This window comes from Anolis carolinensis, chromosome 1 (assembly GCF_035594765.1).
Source record: "Anolis carolinensis isolate JA03-04 chromosome 1, rAnoCar3.1.pri, whole genome shotgun sequence".
NCBI classification, from domain to species: domain Eukaryota; kingdom Metazoa; phylum Chordata; class Lepidosauria; order Squamata; family Dactyloidae; genus Anolis; species Anolis carolinensis.
In genome coordinates, this window is record NC_085841.1 from 43,109,535 (window position 1) to 43,126,207 (window position 16,673).

Sequence of the window (16,673 nt, forward strand, 5' to 3'; positions counted from 1 at the left end):
TCGAAGAAGCCTTCGGTCTTTGGAGGGGTTTAGTGTCTAAGATAGTCCAGGTCCTCGAGCGCATTAACGCCAAGGATTCAGAGTTAGAAATAGGGAGTGTTTTAGCTGACACTAATGAGAAAGAAAATAGGGTGAGGGCAATCCTAGCTTCCTTATGCAGCCATGAGACCAATCTTTTGAAATCACCTGCTGTGGCACTTAGTCTTAAGTCCAACCGCTCTAGCCAGGTATCTAAACTAAGGGAGCGTGCATCGTCTAAACACAGCCACTCTAGCAAGTCTTCTGCTGCTGGGAGTGCCATCTCTTCCCTAGCTGCCTTGCACATTAAGGAGGCTGCACGTCTGGAGCTAAAGAGCAAGGTAGCGGGGGCGGAGGCTGATGCTAAGGCAGCTGATCTCACCCTTCCCTTTAAAGAAAAAGAGCAACGACTGCAAATAGAACAGGCCCGTAGACAAAGCGAAATGCAAATGGAACAGGCCCGTAGACAAAGCGAAATGCAAATGGAACAGGCCCAAAGACAAAGCGAAATGCAAATAGAACAGGCCCGTAGACAAAGCGAAATGCAAATAGAACAGGCTCGTATAGAGATGCTTAGAATAAAGATGGATGCCGCAGCCAAAAGGGTAAGGGCTGAGACTTCGGCCAAGGCCCTAATTGAGCCACTCACAGAAGAAAATGTAAGCCAGTTACCAATACAGGACCCTTCTGCCAAAGTGTTTGCGCACCTTGGCAGCATGTACAGCCAGTTTTCGGATGAGGAACAGGGAGACTTCTCTCCTTACCCAGAGCAGGGCCCCAAAGTCACTTTTGAGTTTCCTGCAGAGCAGAGCGTCATAGCGGGGAGCTCACCCTTGCTCGAGCTACCTGTGCCTCCTGCTAAAACCCTAGGTCAGTCAATCAGGGCCTCAAGGCCGAGCGCTAGTTGGCCCCTACAGACAGCTGCACAGGGAACCATCGATTTGTCAGTGGTCGATGTCATCCCTCCAAGAGGCCAAAGGTTGACGCAAGGTACACGGTGGGAGTCCACTCCACAACAGCAAACTCCTCAATTGTTCCCTTCGACGCCGGAGTCCCAGCTTGTCTCCATCATCAGAAGTCCCAGAAGAGATCTTAAGGACAAGGGTGTCGAAAAGTTTTCGGACAAGCCTGAGGAATTTCTTCTCTGGAAGGCCACCTTCCAGAGAGCAATCAGAGACTTAAAGTTATTACCTGAGGAAGAACTGACTCTTCTGGCTGCATGGTTGGGCCCAGCCTCATCCTCACAAGTTAAGAAGATCTACGCAGCCCACGTAGCCGATCCCGACAAAGCCCTGGAAAAGGCCTGGGCCAGGTTGCAGCAGAGGTATGGGGCCAGCACAGAGATTGAAGCATCTCTTATGGACAAGCTCCAAAGGTTCCCAGCTTTAAAACTCAAAGACTTCAAACTCTTGTGGGACCTCAGCGATCTCCTTGCGGAATTAGAGTCGGCCAAGGAGAATCCAGAACTGCCCGGTTTGAAGTGCCTCGATCAGCACCTGTCCCAGAGGCAGATCTTGACCAAGCTGCCCTTCACTTTGCAAGAACGCTGGGGACAGGAGGTCTTCAACTACAAGGAGGCCCACTCCCAGGCATACCCTCTATTTTCTCATTTGGTCCAGTTCATCACCAGGGCAGCCAGAGAAAGGAATGATCCGCAGACGGGCCTCCCCACCTTATACCAAGGGACCCAGCCAGAGAAGGCACCTGAAGTGGACAAGAAACCACCTAGAGAGGCCAATAGACCTGTCAGCGTAAAGGCAGTCGAAACTCAACACAAGACTGACGAACCCAGGTCGGAGGTAAAAGAGTTGCTTTGCCCTATTCACCAAAAGCCTCACAGCTTGGCCAACTGCAGGGAGTTTAGTAGAAAGACATACAAAGAAAGGCAACAGCTAGTTCAAAGGCAGGGAATCTGCTTTAGATGCTGTGGAGCAACTCCACACTTTGCATCCAACTGCAAAGAAAACATCAAGTGTGAGAAATGCAACAGCCTCAAGCATTGCACCGCAATGCACAACTCCAATATCATCTCCCACCCCAAAGAGAACGCTTCACCAAAAGAAAAGTCAGCAGTCGAAGACACCGACAAGCCAGCCGCACCAGAGATGCAGGTGGAAGTTTCAGCAGTCGCTTGTACAGAGCTGTGTTCTGACTCGCACCAGTACAGAGTTTGTCATCCTATCTGCCTAGCGGATGTATATCCATCCAAGAGCCCTTGGCTTAAAAAGAGACTCTATGTGGCCCTAGATTCACAGAGCGATGCCTCCCTAGCTACTCCAGAGTTCTTCCGCATGTTTGACCTTAAAACTAAGATGGTCGATTACACCATGACTACATGTGCAGGAAAAAAGAAGTTGCAGGGTCGCATAGCATCTGGCTTTGTTGTCTCCTCTTGCGACCAGAAGAGACAGTTCAAGTTGCCAGACCTGATTGAGTGTTCCTCCATCCCTCGGAACAAAAAACAAATTGTAACTAGAGAAGTTGTGGAGGCTCATCCACATTTGCGACGGTTAAAGAATGCCATACCAGCCTTTCAGCCAGATGTGGACATTGCCCTTTTGCTTGGCTCGGACTGCCCGAGCTTGTTCTGTGTGAACGACCAAGTTAAAGGACCTCCAGGTGCACCTATCGCGCAACAATTGCCATTAGGCTGGACAGTCATAGGCCCAGTGTGCATAAACAAGATGCACCCACCATCGTCGTTGGACTCCAATCAAGCACAGGTGCTTAAAGGTGGACGTCCTACACTTGTGCGCAGTTGCCTAAGTCACATCTCAGTCTACTGCCAGGGGATAACTCCAGAGTATTCCTCCATCTTCAAAGTCTCTGAGAGAGATGAAGCCACAGCGCTCTCGAAAGATGAGCAAAGGTTTTCGGACATTATGAATGCTCAAGTCTCACGAAGTGCAGAGGTGAAAGCCTGCAAATCAACCACAGAAATCAAGACGGGCCAAAGATCTTGCCTGGAACCACACCGTTTTGAACGTTTTTCGGAGTGGCACAGTCTTCTTAGAGCAGTTGCTAGGCTTATACATCGCTTAGTCTGCAAAGATAGTCAGCCTTTACAGGTCCAGGATATGATAAAGGCTAAGAGCGTCATATTCAAGTCAGTGCAGAGATCTGTTTTCAAGCAGGAAATAGCTAGGCTAGAGCAAGGGCTTAACACCCCCAGCCGGAGTTTCTTGCGTGAGTTAAACCCATTTCTAGACAAGGAGGGCATTTTAAGAGTGGGAGGGAGGTTAGCTAAGGCTAAACTCAAAGTGTGTACAAAGAACCCCATCATTGTACCCCCCAATAGCCATATTGCTTTGTTGTTGGTTCGTCACTACCATGAGAAAATCCATCATCAGGGTAGAACTCTAACTGAGGCAGCCCTTAGAAATGAAGGTCTGTGGGTAGTTAATGCCAAAAGGTTGGTCAACAGTTGTATTTTCAAATGTGTCAAATGTCGGCGACTCAGACGAAACTGTCAAAGTCAGTTGATGGCAGAACTACCTCAGGATAGGACTTTGACAGACCCACCCTTTTCCCATGTGGGAATCGATGTATTTGGTCCTTGGGAGGTTGTCACTAGGAAAACCAGGGGTGGTGTTGTAAATAACAAGAGGTGGGCAGTTTTGTTTACTTGTTTAGTAATACGAGCTGTCCATATAGAAGTCACAGAGGGAATGGACACTTCATCATTCATAAATGCCTTGAAAAGGTTTGTAGCCCTCAGAGGGCCAATTAAGTTAATTTGGTCGGACTGTGGCACCAATTTTGCATGTGCAGACCTTAGCCAACCACTTCTGGAAGAGGTGGAAGGCCGAATACTTAAGCCAGCTTCCAACCAGAAGACTCTGGCAAACCCCAAAGGACAATGCCAAGGTGGGAAACCTTGTGTTGCCAAAGGACAAAGACTTGCCCCGCTATGCCTGGCCTATGGGCATTATACTAAAGACCTTTCCTTGCCCTGACGGTAAGGTTAGAAAAGTTCAAGTAAAGACTCATAGTAAGGACAAAATGTCTGTCCTGGACAGACCAATTAGTGACCTCGTGTTGCTTATTGGAGATGTTTAAAGTTTTATACTGTTGTATTGTTGTGTATACAAAGGTGTTTGTATGTTTTGATTGGTAAATTCCCACATCCTGGGAATTTAGCGGGGAGTGTTCCGTCCCCCAGGACGATGGTTTGCCTTACCTATTGGTCGTTTGTTTGTTTTCCCTCCTTTACATTTTGTTTGAGCCTCTGGCTGCAAAGGCCTAGGAAAGGTGGCTTGGAATCTGCAAGAGCTGGCTGCAGTTTTCTTTGCAGTGATTGGTCAAAGAGTGCAACATCTTAGGACCGCCCTTTTTACCAGGGTCTAGTCTCCATTTTAGAGTTTCATTCTGGCTATAGTCTTCCAACGTGCTGGAGCTGTGCAAGGCTAACTGGGACAAATCATCCTCAAAACCAGGCCAATCTAAGCCTATCCAAATTAGATAAGTATTGAATTATATTGATCTGGAATAGGAAATCTAGTTAGAGGAGCAGAGTTATTCCATCGCTTCTAGAACTAATCTTTGCTGTAAAGATAGGGAAGGAAAGAGTTTCTCCTTCTGATATAGGCAGCGTGATTAGGGTATAGTGGTTTTATAATCACCTTTGCCTTCTGGAACCAGGGATAATTCTGTGACTAAAACCTATAGAAATTTGTTTCATTTTCTGCAACTTTAAGATCTGTGCCAGGTTTACAACCTTGTATGAATAAACATCCTTTTTTGAAGTTATCCAGACTCAGTCGTTCAATATCTATAGGACAGCTTATAGGGATTTGCAGTTCGCCCGGATAAAGGACAGCACGTTTCAGTTTTATAGTTTTTTATTGTCCGGCGGACGGCACAGGGCCTTCAGAGATTGCGAGGTCTGTAGGAACTTGGAAGCTAGGTATGTGGGGTTTATATATCTGTAGAAGGTCCAGGGTGGGAGAAAGAACTTTTCTTTGAAGCAGGTGTGAATGTTGTAATTAATCACCTTGATTAGCATTTAATGGCCCTGTGGCTTCAAGGCCTGGCTTCTTCTTGCCTGGGAGAATCTTTTTTTGGGAGGAGTTAGCTGTCCCTGATTGTTTACTGTCTGGATTTCTTCTGTTTTCAGAGTGTTGTTCTTTATTTATTGTCCTGATTTTAGAGGGTTTTTTTTAATACTGAGGGCTATCTGGGTTATCTAAGTCCACACTGCCCTATATCCCTGTTCAATGTTTAGTGCTAAATTTGCAAATATAGTAATTCCTACATAACATTACCATGTATTGAACTGCTTTTTCTATTGATTTGTTGTAAAACATGATGTTTTGGTGCTTAATTTTTAAAATCATAATGTAATTTGATGTTTTATAGGCTTTTCCTTTATACTTCCTTATTATCCAACATTTTTGCTTATCCAACGCTTTTATTTTTCAGTGATTGGTTTGGGGGGGCGCCAAAATTCTGTTCGCCTACACTTGAAAAATACCTAGGTCCGGCTCTGATTAGGACAAAAGTAGGAAGCTAATGGAGAACCTGATATACTGTTGTAAAAGCAGCTGAAAACTGGAATTACAGTTATGCTAAAAGTATACATTAACCATTGTTCATGGTGGAAAGGGATGTTGAGCACAGAAATCAAACACATTTGGAGGGCACCACACTGGGGGCCCATCTACACTGTCTTATTATACAATTGAATGGCATTATATGAGTCCATAGGTAAAGGTAAAGGTTTCCCCTGATGTTAAGTCCAGTCGTGTCCGACTCTGGGGGTTGGTGCTCATCTCCATTTCTAAGCTGAAGAGCCGGCGTTGTCTGTAGACACCTCCAAGGTCATGTGGCCTGCATGACTGCATGGAGCGCCGTTACATTCCTGCCGGAGCGGTACTTATTGATCTACTCACATTTGCATGTTTTCAAACTGCTAGGTTGGCAAAAGCTGGAGCTTAACAGCGGGTGCACACTCTGCTCCCCGGATTCAGACCTGCGACCTTTCGGTCTGCAAGTTCAGCAGCTCAGCGCTTTAACACACTGTGCCACCGGGGGCTCCATATGAGTCCATACTGCCATATAATGCAGTTCCAAAATGCACTTTAACTGCATTATGAAACTGTATTATATGGCAGGGTAGGCAGTGTTTTATTGACTCTATAATATAGTCAGTTGCTCTTCTGCCATTTACACAAGATAAAAAGGGTAGTATTTCCGCAAAGGCTTAATTTGGTTTCTTTGAATACTGATATATTTATTCACTGAATGTTTTGTTCCAGACCAGTCCTGCTTTGCCATGAGGAGTTCATTTCAAGTATTTTATCAATTTCTATAATAAGCCCACCTCCTTTTATTTCTGGGATCCAACCATGGCGAGTTATGAGACTTCTCTGACTTGTCTGTGACCCACAAAATTGGAGAACAACAAAAGGAGTCTGATACATATTTTCCCTCTCCCGTGGAGCAAGCCCTAATGTAAAAGACTGAATTGAGTGTCCTTTCTATTCATTCAGCTAGGCTAAAAGGGATGATTTACAGTTGATGCCTTGACCTTTGCGGTCCAAAAGTCCTTGATTCAGCCTTTGCAGAAAGCAGAAGTGATGGCTGCATGTACACAAATACACATGTCATGTGCACAGTTCAGTAACATAGTCATCCTCACTCCCCCATAAACACATGCTCCCTGATTCAGAGGAGAGTCACCCTGAGTGATATCACCTACACAACAACCCTGAAGCACGAACACATCCTCCATACCACATTGTATTCCCATTTAGGCAACAGTGTGAGCTTATTTTGTTCTTCTTTTTTTTAGCACAAAAGAGTCCAAAGCCATTTTCTTTGTCAGGAATTAAGTAGCCTATTTATTACATTTCCACGATGTTGTAGTTAGGTGCTTCAATTCATTTTCTTGAGTCCTTTAATTTAAGGAATCGCTCCATACATTACTAAGCGCAACTGGAATAACTGCCAGCGAAAAGTAAATGGGCGCATAGACTATTCACGAGTTACATCCAAAATGCTAATTTTACAAAAAGCCAAGTCTAGCATCCATATTAACCATCAATTTTCACAGCAGAGCGCAGAGATAAGCATCATAAAAGTACACATGCAAAAAATATATATGCCACACTGTGTAATTATTACTTTCTTTTCTTCCAGAAATCAAATTGGGATCCACCACTCATACACACACACACACACAGATGAAGAAGACTGGAGGGGGATTTTGAGAAGGGTGCGTTGGAAATAGCAAACTTACCTCTTTAGTGTAGGAGGGGTTATAGACATGTGATTGTACTGAGCATGTTCAGACTCAGGACTCCATTTTGTATTCATGTTTGCATCAGACCTCAGTGGAGGTGGATGCATGTATGATGCTGTTTGGACTTCAATATGGAAGCATGCTTATGGACTTCAGTGAGTACAACTATACTTAAAGACTATGGACTATTGATTAAGAATGATACCCTGTTCATAACACAGAGAAGCTACATCCTATCTGTAACTGAACTTCAATACGAAATGTGCTTGTATGGTGAATTAATACAAGATGTTTATGAGTAAACGAAAAGGGTTTAAAGGGAGTATATATGTTTTGGGCAAATGCAACTACCATTTCAATTTTAAAGAAACAACCATCTTCTGCTAACCAAATATATTTTTGTAGTGGAATGTCTTTATCCTTGGCAGTTCAAAGACATGGTTCTTCAGTTTAACAGCTGAGTTACTTGTGTGCCATTACATGAATGCTTGTGAATATCACTAGTTCAAAGAGTTGACTTCTAACAAGGTCATGCTTTTCTTGACAAGTGTTTTTCAAAAGGTAGTCTCCTCATATTCGTGGAGATTTACATTGGCCAAAAGGATATGTGCCCAGAGACTGGGTGCAGTTATTTTCCAATAGTATGTGTGTGTGTTTCTGTGTGTTATGGAGAGGCAAGAGATAGAGAAATTGAGAGAAGCTACGTGTGTATGTGTGTGTGCGCGTGCGTGCATGCCTCGAGAGTGATGGTCCTTTCCTTCTCCAGGGTGGGAAAATCCTTTAGGATCTCCCCTCCCTGCCTCTCTTCAGGATCCACAGGGGTGGCCTGGGCCCACCATTCACAGTCCCAGCACAAGCCCCAACATGCAATGAGGAAAAGGAGCAGGGCTTATGGGGTTTCCCCCTCCCTCCCCCAGTCCTGGACGGTGGTGTTGCTAGATCTCCCTTAAATTCATAGCTAAAAGTTGAAGTGTCAGTGGCGATGACATGGAATACGTGACAACCCAGTGTGGAGAATGCAATTCCAGACCTTGTGGGATCTTCTTCTCTGGAGGCTTTTAACCAGAGGCTGAATGACCACAAGAATGTTTCGACTGTATTTTCCTGCATGGGAGAGGACTGGACTGGATGGCACTTGTGATCTCTTCCAACTCTTCTATGATTCTACTAGCTGTGCCCGGCCACGCGTTGCTGTGGCAAAGTCTGGTGGTATGGGAGAGACAGTATTGAGGAATTGTTGGTAGTTAAGGTAAAGGGTAAAGGTTTCCCCCTGACATTAAGTCTAGTCGTGTCTGACTCTGGGGGTTGGTGCTCATCTCCATTTCTAAGCCGAAGAGCCAGCGTTGTCTGTAGACTCCTCCAAGGTCATGTGGGATGACTGCATGGAGCAGCATTACCTTCCAGCCACAGCAGTACCTATTCATCTACTCACATTTGCATGTTTTTGAACTTCTGGGTTGGCAGAAGTTGGGACTGACAGTGAGGGCTCACTCCGCTTCCCAAATTCAAACCTGCGACCTTTCAGTCCACAAGTTCAGCAGCTCAGCGCTTTAATATGCTGCGTCATCAGGGGATATTATTTCCTAAAGCTTGTGAATATACAATATTTCTGATTGTTGGGGTTTCTTTTTGTCTGTTGGAGGCAAGTATGAATGCTGCAATTAGGCAAAATGATTAGCATGTAATGGCCTTGCAGCTTTAAAGCCTGGCTGCTTCCTCCCTGAGGGAATTTTTTGTTAGGAGGTGTTAGCTGGCCCTGATTGTTTCCTGTCTGGAATTCCCTTGTTTTAAGAGTGTTCTTTGCAATATTTTATGTGCTTCTACTGTCTGGGTGTTAGCTGGCCCTGATTATTTCCTGTCTGGAATTCCCAATTTCCCTGCTTTCAGAGAGTTGCTCTTTATTTACTGTCCTGGTTTTAGAGATTATATTGCTCTGTATTATTATACCACAGTAATTATTTCATATTACAGTAGAATCTCACTTATCCAACATTCGCTTATCCAATGTTCTGGATTATCCAATGCAGTGTGCCTTTTAGTAGCTAATGTTTTTCTTGTCAATGTTTTAAATTCATTGTTATATTTTGGTGGTAAATTTGTAAATACAGTAATTACTACATAGCATTACTGCGCACTGAACTCCTTTTTCTGTCCAATTTGTTGTATAACATGATGTTTTTGGTTCTTAATTTGTAAAATCATTACCTAATTTGATGTTTAATAGGCTTTTCCTTAATCCCTCCTTATTATCCAAGATATTCGCTTATCCAAGGTTCTGCCGGCCTGTTTATGTTGCATAAGTGAGACTTTACTTTATATTTATAATCTTATATTATCTGCTTAGAACTGGATTATATGAGGCCCCTTTCTTCACAGCTGTATAAAATGCACACTGAAGTGGATTATATGGCAGTCTGGACTGAAGATAATCCAGTTCCAAGCATATAATATAAGATTCTAAATGGGTTATATAGCTGTGTGGCAGGGCCTTGAGTCGACACTGCCATATAATCCAGTTCAAATCAGATAATCTGTATTTTATAGGCAGTGTGGAATAGGCCTGATTGAAGTGGCCTTGGGCTGAATGGGTTTCTAGGAGACCAAGGGGGCAGAGCTTAGCCTTCTAACTGGCAGCAATTGGATAAAAACAATTATTCCTCTCCCTCTAATTAGGACTTCATTTTTCTTTTCTTTTTGTTGTCGGAACCTAGGGGCAAGGATGGTAGGTTGTGTTGCCAAGTTTCATGGTTCTGGGACTTGTAGTTTTGTTGTTTACTCCTAGGTAATTATGTATATTTTAATGGATATTCTTAATTTTATTGTAATTTTTAATCTTGATGGAGTTTTAAATTTGACGACAACTGTTTTTAATGTGTATGTTTATATTGTAAGCCGCCCTGAGTCCCCTGATGGGTGAGAGGGTGGGGTAGAAGTGATGTAATAAATAAATAAATAAATAAATAAATAGGCTGAGATTACATTATCTTTTTATATATATAAAAGATGATAATGACCCCAGATTCAACATGTACACACTAGACCCAAGGATGCTCTGCGGCAGACTTACACCGGACTAACTTGCAAAAATATGGTGGTGAAGAATCTAGCACTACCTCTGAGACTAATTTATTTTATCCTGAGTTTGTATGGATTTCAGTTTCCTTCCTCAGATGCACCAATGGAGTTCTGCTGTGAGCAAATTAAAGCTTGTTGATGCCCAGGTCTGCTATGCAGCTCAAACATATACAATACAAAGCACATAACCCTTTATTTATGGGTTGTTCACAAGACTAGAGTGGATGAATAGGCTTTAAGAGCTGGATCGCCTAGTTTTAATCCTAAATTGTTTCCTTGGATAAAAACAAGGCAGACACAAACAACATGCTCATTTTCTAACTGAGTATTACAAAGGACTATTGTGCTCGGTTTATGAAACTGACATCGAGATTAGTTTGCAGTTGCCAACTTTCAGAATAAAGCCCTGCTTTCCAAACTGCTCCTGAAGATAATGAAATGCCATTGCTAGTTCTCAAGTGTTTGAGGGCTATCATTATGCTCTTGGACTTAGAAGATTCCTTATGGCCTGGAGCCCCAGACATACAGAAACAGATGGAACTGTACAAATTAAATAGCCATCTGGGATTCACAGTGCTCCCATGCTGCCTTGTGGGGAATTAAAGCCAATGTTAGATAAATGTGCAAATGGATTTTATATTATAATACAGGCAGCCAGGAACTTGGAACACATAGCCATGTAGGATGGAGTTGATTCGCAACATTCAAGATTGGTTAAGGGTAGATTGATACTTCATTTCTAAATGCAACACACAAACACTTTCCATGTTAATGATAATAACAACAGTGGGAGGTTAATTTATCCCAAAAGTTTGCTTTAAAATCCATTAGGCAAGTACATTAAACGCAATAATAACAGTTCTGCAGCTCTCCTGCTAGGTCACTTATGCATTAGGAAATGTAATGTGAGAAATATTAATAAGCAGACCTACTTCCAAAGGAGGCACAGACTCAGTCCTGGATGGGAGTCAATAGCATTCTTATCTTGATGTAAATTGAGTTCTCTAATCATGATAGCCAGAGCTTTTGGCAAGTGAGACAAAAAGCAGTCAATACTATGTTGTCGAAGGCTTTCATGGCTGGAATCACAGGATTGTTGTGTGTTTTCTGGGCTATATGGCCATGTCCCAGAAGCATTCTCTCCTGACATTTCGCCCACATCCATGGCAGGCATCCTCAGAGGTTGTTAGGTATAACCTCTGAGGATGCCTGCCATAGATGTGGGCGAAATTACAGGAGAGAATACTTCTGGAACATGGCCATACAGCCAGGAAAACACACAACAACCCTGTGATCCCAGCCATGAAAGCCTTTGACAACACATTTTCTGCTTTGAACTGCATTATATGAGTCCACACTACCAGATAATCTGGGATAAACAGAAAACGTGGGATCAGATCCTGGGATATAGGACCAGTCTGGATGGGCCCTGAGACCCCCCTCTACACAGCTATATAATCCAGATTATCAAAGCAGGTAATCCATATTATCTGTTTTGGATTACAGTATATGAGTCTACACTGCCATATAATCCAGTTCAAAGCAGATGATCTGGATTATAAATGGAAATACAAGGGGCCTATGACACACAGTACAGTAGAGTCTCACTTATCCAACACTCACTTATCCAACGTTCTGGATTATCCAACGCATTTTTGTAGTCAATGTTTTCAATATATCGTGATATTTTGATGCTAAATTCGTAAATACAGTAATTACTACGTAGCGTTACTGTGTATTGAACTACTTTTTCTATCAAATTTGTTGTATAACATGATGTTTTGGTGCTTAATTTGTAAAATCATAACCTAATTTAATGTTTAATAGGCTTTTCCTTAACCTCTCCTTATTATCCAACATATTCGCTTATCCAACGTTCTCCCGGCCCGTTTATGTTGGATAAGTGAGACTCTACTGTATTACTATTCTGTCTGCTGTTTTTATGAACTGGAGACAGGTTCCCCCCTCCCCCCCCCCCCAATTTGAGAATGATGGACATTTTGCATTGCAAAGTTGAAGAGTTTTAACATCTCTTTAGTGAGCAAATCTATGGGCATGCACATTAATTCCTGCTGCATGTTTTTGCTGGTTTTCTTCCTCTTCCTGCCATGTTGTGTTGCTTTTACCATCCTGCATTGCGGCACACCAAAAAACAGTGGCTGCTGCTTTTAATGAGACATGCCACCTTATCACATGATGTCTACGCCCAACACCACTGGAGAAATTATACTGTTTAGCTGGTATTGCACCACCTGACATCCACCGGGAAGTACAAGCCAGCAATGGCAGGACCAAGGCAGTGACCTCACTGGCCCATCCTCTGTTCAGATATCAGCCAGCACTCCAACACCTTAAATCAAGAAATAGTTTTCTAAGATCTACAGAGATTCTTGCAGGAACACCTCAATAAGCAAGAGTCCAAAAGTGGCAGGCTAAAACCCAGAACCTCAATCAGTGGCTGATGCCGAATGAGACTCCTTCCTGGGCACACAGAAGACTTGGAAGGCACTGAACAAACTGCGCTTGGGCACCATGAGATGCAGAGCCAACCTTAAGAAATGAGGCCAGAAAGTGGAGTCCATGGCATGTGAATGCAAACCACAGACCACCGACTACAATGCAGCCTGAGCCCTGCCACATGTACAATGGAGGACCTTCTTATAGCAACACCAGAGGCACTCCAAGTGGCCAGCTACTGGTCAAAGGACATTTAGTATAATGCCAAGGTTTTTTAAAACTATACTTGAATATTGCCTCAAATATAACTTGACACAACTTTCTGAACAGTCACAAGTCTATGAGGGGCATGAGCTTCTGGCCTTCAAATTGGTTGATCCCGTGAATTCCATAGGTTTCTCTTAGGGTTATTGTGTGTTTTCTGGGCTGTCTGGCCATGTTCCAGAAGCATTCTCTCCTGACGTTTCACCCACATCTATGGCAGGCATCCTCAGAGGTTGTGAGGCATATTTCTCTTAGGCAAGCAATACTCAGCTGTCATTTTGCCAGCTTCTTTCTATTCATAATATTCATAATAGAAAAAAAATAAATACTTTCCTCTCACTCATCCGCCCGAAAGGTGGAATTGAACCACTCTGTCGCTAAACAGCTACAGGTTTGAAGCCTGCACCCCAGACCACTGAGGATCATCCGGGCATCTATTACGTGCCTATCCATTGGTATATAAGGCTGTAGATTTTGTAAACTTTCAGATGATGGCGAGCAATTAGGTAGTACCTGAGCATAATGTCAATTGACTGAGGGGACAAAGACTAACAGCGGTATATCACTTGATTATACATTATATTCCTCAACTACTTCTATTTTTTCGACTTAGTCTTTTGGGCTAAACACACACCTCACAAACATCTCCACTTTGTTCTTTTCTCGGCTCGACCGCTGCCGTATGCAAATATGCTTGATGCTGATTCGCTTACAGGCTTTTGCTGGAGACCCGCATGTTAAAGTGACAGTGCCTCTTTTTCACTATTTACAGGAGTACCTGGAATTTACACTCCTTTGTTTTCAGTAACGTATGTTTCATAGTCATCTCTTTGGAAAGGGGTTGGGATGTGTTCTGCGTATGCTATGTGTGGGATGCAACACTATTTTTTGAAAAGGCAAGCTTATCCAGGACCAGTTTCTAGTACTGAGGCCCCTTCTACATTGACATATAATCCAGTTCAAAGCAGATAATCTGGATTTTATATGGCAGTGTAGAAGGAGTCTGAGATTATGACCTGGGATGAAATGCACTTTGCTTGTGCTCAGGAACAAGCTCAGCTGGTTCAGGCTGTTGAACCTGAAACTTACTATAATGGATGTAACTCCATGATATACAACTCTTCAGTGAATTGAGAATTATTGTAATTATTTCTATTATTATTGGCTTATTTATTTATTTATCTCTACAAAGGAGCATCACCAAACTACAGATCTCCGGAAAATGCAGCATAATACAGCGAAGCAGTGAAAGCTTTAATGATGTACAATGTGTTGTTGAAGGCTTTCATGGCCGGAATCACTGGGTTGTTGTGACTGTATGGCCATGTTCCAGAAGCATTCTCTTCTGATGTTTTGCCCACATCTATGGCAGGCATCCTCACAGCAACCCTTTTAATGATGTATTTTGGTTGGCTAATAAAGGTATCACTGTTTTGTGGATTTGGGATTTTGTTGTATTTTGTCGCATGGCCAACATAGCTAGCCTCTCAATATATTTAGAAGTTTGAGGATTGCACAGGACAACATTAAGGCAGATTTAAAGCAGGATCAAACTGTTACAGTTTTGCAGTGTAGACAGAGGAAGAACCCAACCCTGGAAAAAAATGCAGGAGATCAAGCAAATAAATAAGTATGGGGCAGCACTAGAAGAATTCTAATAGGAACTTCCAAGGCTACTTTTTAAAGAAACTTTTCCCTATGGATTTTGGGAGGCAGTGACAGAGAGAGAGAGCTTCCACATACATAATCTGATGCCATTAGTGGTACCCAGACTCCTCTTTTGGAGGGAATTGCTTTGACTTTTTTATACCAAGGCCATTTCTGAAAATTTGCATGCACAAGAGCATTAAAATATGGGTATCCTTGGAGCTGGCCCGGAACAATGGAAGGTTCAAGAGCCACCTTGAGTTCAATAGAAGGTTAAGTTGTAAGCCACCTTCGAGTCCCTTTTTGAGGACAAAACAGGATATATGTAATGGATTACAGAGGATTAATGATATAACTGTTATTGTGGAATATCAGTATGCAAAGGGATCTTGAAGCACCTTTGAGAGTATTTGGAAGAAAGACTGTTGGTAGCACAAGTTTTCAAAGAGTCAATCTACTTCATCAGATGCAGATCAAAGGGGAATTCAACCTCCAGTGAGTGGCTCCTTTCCATGTTCGGCACTCATGTGCTGGAAGATGCCAGGAACGTCTCTCCAAAGTGAGTGGAAAGGGTGCATCCGCTTTGCGCTTTCCCAGAAAGGGGTGGCTGTGTTTCCAGCTCCCCCCCTCGATGGATTGTCACCTTGCCGTGGTGAGGGGGCTTGCGTGTTCCGATGAACCTGTGGGCACTGGAGTGATGCACTCCCAGGAGTGGCCGCAGGGGAGGTTCCAGACCAAGCACAATCCGAAGACCCAAAGACCTCAACGGCGGAGCAGGCGGAGGATAACATGGTACATGTTACAACGGCTGTGAAGGCGGAAGAAGGCTGCAACAGACTGAGAAGCCACTGTCGTTGTGTTAACCACACCACTGCTGGAACCTCACTCTGTGAAGACTGTGTGTTGACCGGCCGTGCACCGACCTCCACACATTAAAAAAAATCACGCACAGGCGTCTTCCAACAAAAATAAAAACAAACCTACAAAAGTCCCATGGCGATCAGCGAGTGGCGACGGGGGCAGGACTGTGAAATCTGGAAGCCCCTAGTCACAGACTGGCACATGGGCGGTGGATATGGACTCAGTCGTTCTACCTCAAGGACCGAGGCAGTTGAGTAGTCCGGCAGCTGTATCCATGACTGAGCAGCCCTTTTTAGGATCCGCTCTGCTCACCCCACACGGGGAAGGGGCTAGAAAAGGTGCCCTAAACATAGTCTGCCTCTCCTACCCTGACTGGACTGCCGCGTCCAGAGGGGTCACCACTCTGCGGCCAAAAAAGAAAAATGAACTTTGGAACATGGAACGTACGGACATTGTTAGATAACACTGACAGCGAGCGCCCCGAACGCAGGACTGCTCTCATTGCAAGAGAGCTGGGACGCTTCAAGATCGACATAGCAGCCCTTCAGGAGACCCGGAGAGCAGGAGAGGGGCAGCTGAAGGAAGAAAAGGGAGGCTACACCTTCTTCTGGAAGGGACTACCTGAAGAAGAGCGAAGAAGAATACACGGAGTTGGCTTTGCTATCAGAAATGACCTGGTGAAGCACCTGACTGAAGCACCCACTGGCATCAACGAACGACTTTCAACCCTCCGAATTAACCTTGCCAAAAACCAACAGGCAACCATCATATGCGCCTATGCACCAACTCTAGATGCTGACGAAGACATCAAGGAAAAATTTTACTGTCAGCTGGATACCATCCTATCGGAGATACCTAAGGAGGACAAAATCATCCTCCTGGGGGACTTTAACGCAAGAGTCGGAAGGGACTCTGACCTGTGGCCAGGGATCATAGGAAAAGACGGGGTCGGAAACAGCAACTCGAATGGCATCTTGCTTCTCACCAAATGCGGAGAGCACAACCTTGTCATCACCAACACGCTCTTCCGCCAGAAAAACAAGCTCAAGACATCATGGAAGCACCCTCGGTCAAAGCATTGGCACCTCCTGGACTATGTTATCACACG

At 43.8% G+C, this 16,673-nt stretch overlaps 1 non-coding gene across 1 annotated transcript; it reads right to left on the reverse strand.

Annotated features, from left to right (window-relative positions):
• Window positions 1–13,402: 13,402 nt before the first annotated feature.
• Window positions 13,403–13,489, reverse strand: trnastop-uca (transfer RNA opal suppressor (anticodon UCA)). The gene has a single exon. It is a non-coding gene; the product is annotated as a tRNA-Sec (tRNA).
• Window positions 13,490–16,673: the final 3,184 nt, after the last annotated feature.